The sequence below is a fragment of the Mustela erminea genome, chromosome 18 (assembly GCF_009829155.1).
Source record: "Mustela erminea isolate mMusErm1 chromosome 18, mMusErm1.Pri, whole genome shotgun sequence".
Taxonomy (NCBI): Eukaryota; Metazoa; Chordata; class Mammalia; order Carnivora; family Mustelidae; genus Mustela; species Mustela erminea.
In genome coordinates, this window is record NC_045631.1 from 43,263,015 (window position 1) to 43,274,952 (window position 11,938).

Here is an 11,938-nt window from a genome sequence, read left to right on the forward strand (position 1 = left end):
CAAACTTGTGATTTCTGTCTGTCAAATAAATAAATAAAATCTTAAAAAAAAAAAAAAAAATGAGGAGGACATCCACTTCCCAGCGTAGTTCAGTGCTTTCAGTGTGGCAGTGATGGTACCAGCTCATAGCAGGGGGTAGGTAGATGGTGTAAACATACACAAAATCTCTCTTCTTCTATTTAATTTTAGAGTAAGGTGTTCCCTTGGCTAAGTCACTCGTGGAGAAGTTTGGTCTCTGTCTGTCTTCCCTCTATCTCCTGAGAGAAAAAGCAAGATCCGATGTGGACACAGGGGACATCTCAGATCAGTCTGTTCTCTCCAGCTCCAGTGCTCCTGCTAACTTTTATTGGTTTAACAGCAGCGGGCTTCCAGCTGGCCTCCCCAGCTTCTCCTTTGGCCTCCTTGTTAATTCTTAGCCCCCTATTTTAAGTCTTCCTGACATCAGATACCCTTCCTTTGAATCCCTCAGCACAATGGCAATTATATATTTTAGATTCTTTGTTAACGACCAGATTAACCCTAGATTGTGAGCTTCGTGGGGCCAAGGACAGTCTTGGATTCCTGCTTACTATGTCCTCGCAGCCTAGTAGATGAGCTGCATTCAGGAAATACATGTTAAATAGATAAATGAACAGAAGATGTAGCCAGTAGGTCTCATTCATGGTAGGTAGTCAGTAAGTAATTCGTTCAGTAAGTGGGCGAAAGTTCTGGGCACTCCAGGATTGCCACCACAAAGCCACCCCCACCTATCTTCCTGCACCCCCTACCACCACCCTGCCACACACAAATTCATCTTCCAGTATTGAAGTTAAGACCACAAGCACTCCCACCAGGCTGTTTAATTCGGGTCTGTTTGCTTCCAATTGCCTGAGATGGGGAGAGGAGCCTCGTGTGAATTAAAAATTCCCACTCAGCCAGTAAAGCTACATACAACACCTCTCATATCTTATTTTTTAGTCCCTGGAATAAAGCCTGGGCATAACAGAAACATGAGGGAGAGACAGATATATCCATCTAGGATATAACATCTAGGAAATGGGATTATTGTGTACCTATATGCTGGGGTAGGGGTGGGAAAGAGGAATGTCCAGACGAAAGGAATGAGAAAAAACTTGGATTAAAGGCCATTTTGTTTACCTCCCCCCATGCACCAGTGACAACCACGTGAGGTGAGTTTTCCACAAGTACATAGTACAGAATCAAATTTTCCCTTGGCTTTATTTTTCCATCTCTTCACCCATTCCCAATTCAAATGTGACAAGAATGCAGAGCCCTCAGGAGGAAGCTAAGGTGTTGAGGACTGGAACTGGGACACTGTACGCCCACAAAATAGTTGTAGGAGCCTGACTGGGTTGTCCCCACGGGAACAATACCCCTACCCCACCCCACCACCTTCATGACTTTATCAACAGCAGTGGCCAGGGACATGTGTGGGGAGGGGCAGGAGGCGGATTCATGAAGCTTCCCTGGGTACCCCTCCCACCTTAATTCCCTCTGGTCTCCAGTCTCTGCCTTCTACTGCCCTAGTCCCTAGAAGGTTGCTGAGAAGTACTAAGGGTCAAATCCCTTTCTAGGCTTGGGAAAGATGCTAGCATTGTGCTAAGGCAGAGACCAGGTGAGTGGGAGGAATGCCTGCGAGAGGAACACAGCCATTTGTTGCCCCCTGCCGCCCCCCCCCCATTCTTCCCACTCCTGTCCAGGACGACAATTCAGCTGGAAAGACTTCTGAAGAACAGCCTTTTTTGTCGTCTACATCTCTACCTGATGTCCACCTCTCTATCTGCTTTCCCTCCTCCTGCTGCCTTCACTTCCCTTTGCAGCAGCCCCTCCCTCTCCAGAGGGCTCTCCCACTCCCCAGCTCCTCTGGAGCCCCACCTGGGCTTGTGCACTGCCATGCCCAGAGCCACAGTGACCAGCATGGTGCCCAGGGTATCCAGCACAATAGCTGTCTCAGGCAGGCAGAGCCGGGCCTCCGCACTGCTCAGCACCACCCCCAACTGGTGAGGGCCAGGAGAAGTCAGGTTGCCCAGGTTGACCACCCACAAGTGCCACAGATGGTCCAGGTTTCCCAAAGGCCTACTGCAGGTCAGTCTTGCACCCAGGGGTTACTAGCCAGCAGCAGCCACATGCCCGCCATCTAGGTGTCTGCAGTCACCTTGAAACTAAGGTGTGGCAAGCAGTCATCTACTGGAGAGAGGCTGCCTGGCGCAAATGAGGCTGCAGAGACCTCAGCTTCCAGCACACTGATGTTACTCCTAGCCACAGGGGACCTCAGGCCTGGCATGGTGGCCAGGCCACTCATAGCAGTTTCCAACCAGCAAGAGCTAGTGTAGACAGAAGAGGCCCCCAAGCCTGGCTCTTCCCAGCTCGGTCAGCCAGTTGGGACTTAGCTTGAACTGCTCAGGTTCCCTAGGCCCCACAGGCTGCAGGGGTCCAGGATGATAAACAGGTTGTGAGAGAGAGCCAGGAGCAGAGAGTCTGGGGTGGTGAAGACGTCCAGGGGCAGGCAAGCCAGTTGGTTGTGGCTGAGGTGCAACCACTCCGGGAGACCCAGGCACCCCAGGGCTCCACAGCCAGATCCCACAGCAACACCCAAAGTCCCCACTCAGATTATCGTGGCTCAGCTCCAAGAGTCACTCTGCCAGAGAGCCTGAGAGGGAGGCTGAGTCGGGGGAGAACCCTCATACCCCGCACTTCCTGTGACTGGACAGGTGCACGGTGCTGGGCTCACTGCCACCAGATTCCTGAGTAAGGCCACAGCCACCATATGGAAGGAGTAGCCACGCCTCCCCCATCCTTGCCCCATGAGGGGCTGGGAGGATGATAGCCTCGGGCCTGCATCAGGCTCATGGATATACAGACCTTGGTGCCTCACTCCTCCAGCCAGGACTCTGGGGAGTGTGGGTGTGCTAGGGAGAGGAAAAGCAGGTACTACTCAGGGGTCTCACCGTTTGCCATGTCCCCCAACATGGTCTTATGGACACCTCCCTCCATCTCCCATAATTTAACCTGCTACCAAGGCTCTGGCAAGTGCCATTGCAGCCTGAGACGCCAGCATTCTGATCCCCTACCCCCGCCACCTGTCATTCCCTTATGCCTACTAGGATGAAAAACAATCAGGGAAGATGGCCTTTTTAAACTCCGGCACCCCTTCTTTCCTCTCACTCCATACCCACCCCCACTTATTTCCCACAGCCCAGGAGCACCTCTGCCTTTTCCTGGCCCTAAACACTCCCTGCGTCACTCAACCAGCCAACATTTGCAGAGTCCCTGTTCTGCAAGAAGACACAGCCTTGACTGGACCCTGGCTTAATCTGGCCACTGAGGTCAGAAGTGCAACGCACTCCCTTGTATTCCTGGCACCACCTGCCAAGTGCAGCCCCAGCCCAGGAATAGCAGTGAAAAGAATCTCAGCTCTAGTTACCTGCCCTCCTGGCCTCCTGCCAGAACCCCAGCCCCAAGCATCAAAGACCCGATCTTAAGGAAGCCACAGTGCTGAGGGTGGGGATGGGGCAGGGGGCAGGTTGAGGACATCTCCAAGGCCTTGTGGCCTTAAAACCAGGGGAGCAGGATCCTGCCCTGCCTAAGACCACCACTCCTCACTCCCCACACCATGGCCCTCCTTTTGAGCCCCGCATCCTGTCCTATCACTTATCAGGATGGCAGCCTGAGGCCCCTAGGAGGCCTCCACTCAGCACATCTCACATCCACAAGTCAAAAAGGGGCCAGGCATCTTCTTTTCATTCTATACTGCCTGCCTAAGAAATATGCCATCATCTATAATCTGCATATATATATATATATATGCGCATATATATTCGCCCATCTATAATCCATCTTCTCTGGACACAAAGGAAAGAAATACTCTCTCTCCTCACTGGGCCAAAGGTCAAAATACTCTGTTCTGGCCTTTGAAGAGTGTCCAGCATTGCCTCCTGAAAACAGACTGGTCTGGCTGGGGACAGGGTATCTGTACCCACCACTTCTGCCTTCCCCTAGGAGGCCAACCAAACAAGTTTCTTTCTGGGTTCCCTAGTGTGCTCACCAGCCCCACGCAGCAGGTCTTAAGAGAATCCTAATGGCCATATGGAAGACATGGTTACCAAGCGCCAGGCATCTCATTAAAGGCTTGATTTAATCCTCAACTGAGACACTCATTTTACAGAGGAAACTAACACTCGGCAAAGATACACAGGCTGCCAAGTCACACTGTTGATCAGCAGCTGTGGTGAAATCTGACATGACCTAGACCTGTCTGAATCCGGCCATGCGCCTAACCACCAAACCACAGTGACCAAGACTGGGCCACTGTCTCACTTGCCAAACACCCCTCAAAAAATTAAGGTCTACGGGTGAATAACACAGATTATCACCAGAATGGGAAAAGCAGCTGAGCCACCATCAACTTAGAATATGAATCTGACCCTTTGATTGATCAGATCTGGGCCCCTTTGAATTAGTTCAAGGGATCTGGTTCAAGGAAATTAAAATTAAAAATTTGAAAAATCACTGTCAATAATCTTTAAGGGGTACCTGGCAAGCTGTCGCTGGAGTGTGTGACTCATGATTGTGGGGTTGTTGAGTTCAAGCCCCACCTTGGGTATTGAGATTACTTAAAAAAATAGAATCTTATTTAAAAATTATAATAATCTTTTTTTTTTAAGATTTTATTTATTTATTTCACAGACAGAGATCACAAGTAGGTAGAGAGGCAGGCAGAGAGAGAGAGAGGGGGAAGCAGGCTCCCTGCTGAGCAGAGAGCCCGAGGCAGGCCTCGATCCCAGGACCCTGAGATTATGACCTGAGCCAAAGGCAGAGGCTTTAACCCACTGAGTCACCCAGGTGCCCCCCAAATAATAATAATCTTCATTGGATTCCTGGGTGGCTCAGTGGGCTAAGCGTCTGCCTTCAGCTCAGGTCATGATCCCAGGGTCCTGGGATCGAGTCCTACATGGGGCTCCTTGCTCAGCAGGGAGTCTGCTTCTCCCTCTCCCCCTGCCCCCTGCTCATGAGCTAGCTCTCTTTCAAATAATAAATAATAATAAGATATTTTATTTAAAAATTTTTCAAAATTAAAAATTATAATATCTGAGAAAATATTACAAACTGAAGGTTACCAGAGACAAGCTCGCTCATCAAAAGTTCCAACTTTCGGGGCGCCCGGGTGGCTCAGTGGGTTAAAGCCTCTGCCTTCAGCTCAGGTCGTGATCCCAGGGTCCTGGGATCGAGCCCCATGTCGGGCTCTCTGCTCCGCTGGGAGCCTGCTTCCTCCTCTCTCTCTGCCTGCCTCTCTGCATACTTGTGATTTCTCTCTGTCAAATAAATAAAATCTTTAAAAAAAAAAAAAAAGTTCCAACTTTCATTAAGTCAGACAAGTGTAACAACAGTTAACAAAATTCAAAAAGGTTCATTGAGCATGCTGTGTGAGCAGTTACCTAGGACACAGCGACTACCAGGTGCCCGCATGAGGGCACCAAAAGTAAGTTATACTCAAACAACTTCGATTCCTTTTTTGATAGGCTAACTCGATGACTATCTCAGATCCAAACATCTGGATCTTATTAAAGTCTCTCATCACATTCCTTGCGATAATGAAAACACAGAAGACAGTTTATATGAACTGGAATTAATACAACACTGGGATGGATAACCGCTATATTATAGAATCAAGATTTTTTAAAAGCTCTTAACAGGCTGGAATAGTTGGCTGAAAAAAGCCATTTCACGCTCCCAGTCACATCTGTGTGCCCCTCGGCCGGGGGCTATGAGGAAAGGAAACATCCTGAAGAGCAGGGCCTAGCTTGCTGGAGACCTGAGCTCTAGCCATGGCTCTAGAAAGGAGCTGCTGCTTACAGGACAAAAGGACACAGTTTCACAAAGCAGTGAGCTCCCCATCAATGAAAGAGGTCAAGTAGAGACAGACAGTCTATTGAGGATGCTGGAGAGAGGATATTTAAACAGGAAGATGCGGCGCCTGGGTGGCTCAGTCAGAATCACCCTTGGGTGATTCCGGGGTCCTGGGATTGGAGCCCTGGGTTGGGCCCCCTGCTCAGCAGGGAGTCTGCTTCCCCCTCTGCTCCTCCCCATCCCATGCTCTCTCTGTCTCACTCATTCTCTCTCTCAAATAGATAAATCTTTTTTTTCTCTTTTTTTCCAAAGATTTTATTTATTTATTTGACAGACAGAGATTACAAGTAGACAGAGAGGCAGAAAGAGAGAGAGGGAGAAGCAGGCTCCCTGCAGAGCAGAGAACCCAATGTGGGGCTCGATCCCAGGACCCTGGGATCATGACCTGCGTCGAAGGCAGAGGATTTAACCCACTGAGCCACCCAGGTGCCTCAAAATCTTTTTTTTTTTTTTTTAAGATTTTATTTATTTGACAGAGAGAGAGCAAGAGAGAGCACAAGCGTGGGAGCGGCGGGCAAGAGGAGGGAGAAGCAGGCTCCCCATTGAGCAGAGAGCCTGATGTGGGACTTGATCCCAGGACCCTGGGATTATGACCTGAGCTGAAGGCAGACGCTCAACCGAGCAACCCAGGTGCCCCTCAGATAAAATCTTAAAAAAAAAAAAAAAAAAAATTACAGGGGCGCCTGTGTGGCTCAGTCATTAAGTGTCTACCTTCAGCTCAGGTCGTGATCCTGGAGTCCTGGGATTGAGCCCCACATCAGGCTCCCTGCTCAGCGGGAAGCCTGCTTCTCCCTCTCCCACTTTCCCTGCTTGTGTTCCCTCTCTCACTGTCTCTCCCTCTCTGTCAAATAAATAAATAAAATCTTTAAAAAAAATTATAAACTGGAAGGCTGGACTATTCCCTATGAGCTGCAAAATCCATGACATTTCTAAGTCAGGATATCTGTGCTGAGCTTCTTATACCGCCTGGGCCATCCCGGCCCCAGAAGCCTCCTCTTTCTGCACACTGTTCACATACTGACTTCTGGCTTCTCCTTCCCATAGCCAGGACACAAGGATGACAGTGGGACACTTTCAAAAAGAGTAATCTGAACAAAAGCCAAAATGTATCTGAGAACAGCTTCCATCTGCAGGGGTGAAGAGTCCATTACTGGATCCCAGCCAAAATGCCCCTCCCCCTACAGTGCCCACCTGATAAACACCCTTGGTTGTGCCCAGCTCTCCACCTTCTGTGTCTGCACCTCGGCCACTTGGCGGGACAACCTCAAGGTCACACAATGGGCATCTGGTTACATGCTAAATGCATGAGTTTGGACCTCAGCAACCATGCCATTTCTCCCGTGTCTACTGAACCAGTGGACATGCCCTCCTTTGCCCTCACCTCCCCGTTAAATCTACAAACACCAGCAACTGTACAGTCTTCTCCTTCCTTCCTCTTATAGTGGAAGAGCCTCTTCCCATCAGAGGCCAAAACATCTGTGGCCATGGATCTTGTCTACGACCTTCTGGAGTTCACGATGAGGTAATGACTCTGAAACACCCCAGCTGCAGCCCAGTCCCTGATGAATGCCAGGCTTGTCACCCACCTGTCCGGCTGCCATCTGCTCTTCAGGGTTTCATGGGTAAGACAAATATGGCAGAACAAGACTCTTGATTTTTCCACAAAACTCTTCCTCTCTCATTGTTTGCCATCTACCCGGTAGCTGCTCTCAGTTCCTTTCTGCCCACCACCTCAGCCTCAAACCTTCTTCATCAGCAAGCCCTGTTCCTCTGTCACCACCATGTCGTGCCTGGATGACCGGAATGCAGCGATGTGATTCCACCTTTGCCCTTGACAGACTAAAGCCCTCGACAGCTTCCAACCCTCGAACAGCTCCCCACTGTGCCAAGAACAGATTCCAGTCCCTACGATGGCAACGAGGCCCTGCCTGATCCGGCTCTTGCTCACGGGGCTTCGGCCACCTGTCTTCTAGTCATTCCTAAACACCCCAAGTTCCTAGCACCCTCACTTAGCACCTGCTGCTGCCCCTATCCAAGCACTCTTGGCTGGCACCTCGTTCAGATTTCGGCTTATATGACATCTCAAGGGACCATTCCAGAATGCTGTCTTCAGAGCAGTACCTGTACCTCCCCACAATGACCAGGAGCAGCTACCTGAAACCAGGACAGAGACCAGAACAAAGGGGGCCGGATCCGAAAAGAAGCCACCACTTACGAATTCCTCCACTAAAACTAACTGCAGAGTCAGCATCAGAAGGGTTGATGGGACAGGTTATTTGAGAAGTCACTAGAAATATGCCTCACCCTCGCCTCACTTAACCAGTCAGGAAGCGAGTTAGTTCCCTGTTAAACTTTTCAACAAAATTGAAAATGACAGGAAAATGGGACGGGGAGGCCACAGCCCGCCCAGGGTTGGTCCCAGCCGCCGAAGCATGCGCTCAAGAAACCTGAGGGAGAGCCCCGCTGCTCCCACCTAGCCCTTCATCTCCCATGTCCTTTGCTGATCCCTTGTCCTCTTTTCAAGCTGGACCTCCAGCCTTCCTCAAATCCCACTCCATCCTGGATGGCTTTACGTCTCCTCCACTCAGGCAACTCATCTAGTTATTAAACTGGTAACTTTCGAACTTCTACCTTCAATTATATTCAACAGCTGGGTGCTAGGGAATACTACAAAAATGAGGAAGTCATTATCCTTGCCTTGGAGCCTCAAAATTCCCCCATCAGACCACGCAAGGCAAACCTAAACAAATAACGTATAATGCACATCATACATGCCCCATGACGTGAGTAATACAAAAAAATTCTAGGAATCGCCTTCTACCTTAATTGTCGAGGATGGCTTCCGAGGTGGCTCTGAAGCAAGGCATGGTAGGATAAGACAGACAAGATAAAATAAGACAGGCTGGGAGTAATCGGAGAGATCATCTATCCCCGTGTCTCTTCGATCTTAACAAGTCTAAGATGCTAAGATTAGCATGCCCTTCGTGAGCTGGGGATGAGGCAACCGCAGCCGGCAAGTTTCATCCGACATGAAGCACACCGCAATGTAGAAGTGCAAGGGGTAGGGATAAAGAAATGTTTTAGAATCTGGAAGTTTCGAAAGATGTTAGCAATCAGGGGTGGGAGTGGGAAAACGTTCGCCTTATTTTCTAGCTTTCTCTAATGAGCCATGTAAGGCTTTTAAAATAAAAAAGAACAAACTTGTTTTGAAACTCTAGCCCCAGTAGTCTATGACCAGTGGACGGCAGCCAAACAGCGTCCTTTTCTCCCCTTAAGGTCCCCCGTGCTCTTATGCCGAACCCCTTAAGTTTAGGCTGTACATGCTGATGATTCTTTTTTTTTTTTTTTTTTTAAGATTTTATTTATTTGACAGACAGAGATCACAAGTAGGCAGAGGGGCAGACAGAGAGAGAGAGGAGGAAGCAGGCTCCCTGGATCATGACCTGAGCCGAGGGCAGAGGCTTTAATCCTTTGAGCCACCCAGGGGACGCCATGCTGATGATTCTTAAAGGAGAAATCTCTGGCATGAGCAGCCTCTTCCAGCAGTGGTAAGAAAGCAAACGCACCATGTAAACAATGACCATCCTCCAATCCCAATTCCCAGACCTGCCCCGGCCTCTCTCCCCACCGCTGCTCACCCTGCACGTTGCAGGTCCTAGCCTCATTCGTTCTCACCACTGTGTCCCTCGTGTCAAGAAGACAGGCGGTTCTATCCCTGCGTAGGACTAAAAGATCTCAGTATCTTCCTTTACTCACTAGTAGGTCTTGTGGAAGAACAGATTGCAACACACACACATTCTTAACTTCAAAAATGTAAAGGGGCCTTTATCCTTCATCACGAGTTCCAGGCTGGAGCTCCTGACCCAAGACCGCAGTGCCTGAGCAATTTTCAAAGCAGCAAGAAACTGCTCGGCCTCTTCACAGGACAGACTCAGCATCGGCTCCCTGTGCGCATGCTACCTAGAACGTCCTGACTACAGCTTTGCCACAGCAGTAAACCCGAAGGCATGCGGCCATGGGGAGGGGAAGTCATTGAGCGCTGGGGTGGGGAGGTCGGTGTGTCCTGCGGAGCTACCTGCACACGGGTCATCAGAGCCCTCCGCACCATACTCTTCAACAGTTCAGTGCTCTTCCAATCTAGCAGGCCGTTTCTGCCACTCTGCCCTGTCTGTGCCCCATCCTACACCTGGCAAGCAAGTGAGCAGGGTACATGCCATCAGTTTGGTAAGTCAGAGCGCGGCAGTAGGAGCCCACATGTGGATGTAAGCCTGAGGTTTTGTTCCAGCTCTGTTAGCACAGGTAGCAGTGGTTCTCAGGACAAGTCACTTAGCCCTGTGGAACCCACTCTCCTTCTGTAAAAGGAGTGGTTTTCATATTATAATCAAAGGAATTCCCCTCGACTGCAGGGCAGAGGTAGAGGTGAAATCGGTTAGAAAAAAGGCAGGACTGAGACAACCCCCTCCCTTGCCCAACTGTTTTACCTTATCAACCTCATTTAAAATGCCATATAAGGGGCCCCTGGGAGGCTCAGTTGGTTAAGCCACTACCTTTGGCTCAGGTCATGATCCCAGAGTCCTAGGATTAAGTCCCACATCGGGCTTCCCCTGCTCTGCAAGGAACCTGCTTCTCCCTCTCCCTCTGCCTACCACTTCCCCTGCTTGTGCTGTGAAATAAATAAAATCGTTTAAAATAAATAAATAAATAAAATGCCACATAAAGGGGCGCCTGGGTGGCTCAGTCGTTAAGTGTCTGTCTGCCTTCAGCTTAGATCATGATTCTAGGGTTCTGGGATTCACCCCCACATTGGGCTCCCTGCTCAGCACAGAGCCTGCTTCTCCCTCTCTCACTCCCCCTACCTATGTTCCCTCTCTTGCTGTGTCTCTCTCTGTCAAATATATAAATAAAATCTTAAATAAAATAAAAAATAAAAATAAATAAAATGCCATGTAAAGCCAGGCTTCCAAAACAAAGCCAGAGCCTCTGATCTCTGTCTGTCAAATAAATTTTAAAAATCTTAAAAAAAAAAAAAAAAAAGGAATCATCAGCGTGTACAGCCTAAACTTAAGGGGTTCGACATAAGAGCACGAGGGACCTTAAGGGGAGAAAAGAATGCAGTTTGGCCTCTGACCCATCTAACATTTACAGAGCACCTTCCGGTAGCAAGCATTTTAAAGATCTTTAGCCTTCCACACCAACAGTAGAGAACAGGTATGAGTTCCATGTTGACAGTGGGGAACCAAAGGCTCAGACTGGTGAAATGATTTACCCACAATCTCAAAGTGAGGAAAGGGAGGGTGGGGATTCCAGCCCAATTAGTTACGCTTCCAAAGTCCTTGTTCTTTCTTCTTTACCTCACTGCCTTTTACAGTCTTAACTCCACATCTTGAAGTGCTTCAGGTTCCCCATCATTTCATAAACTAAAACTGAAGAGTCAAAAAAGTATTCTCTACCAGAAACAGTTGGTACCTACAGTCTTCCATTCACACCTAAAGACTAATGGGGAGGAAGTGATGGTGTGGATACATGACACAGACCTTCCTCCCAGGCTTCTATTTTCCATTAATCACATTCAATCCTTTAATGGCATCTCTTACGGTTTCTAGAGCTTACAAGGCCTCCTTTCTGCCTCCCTCTTTCACCTTTTCCAGAAGCTTACACTTCCATGCAGACTAAATTGAAGGCCTGGTACTTTAAATCTACAAGTACCAGGCAGATGAAAATACCCTTCTCAGTCTTCTCGTTTTTCTTCCAAACAGCCCATAACAAATGGCCTCCTGTATGTGTCCAGCTCTGTGTGCCCCTACCCCACTCACACACACCTCCCAACCCTGGATCCCCTTCTCAAATTATACACTTTGCACTGTATCTCTGGGTGAGCTCCATGGGGTGGAAGGAGACAGGGTAAAGAGTAGAAAGCAGAGAATCTAAAGGGAAAGATTACCAAACACCCCCCCCTTATACCCCCACCCTCTGGGGTCTCTAAAGCACGTACAAACCTGAGACATGAGTGATGGTTAAAAAAATTTGGGTT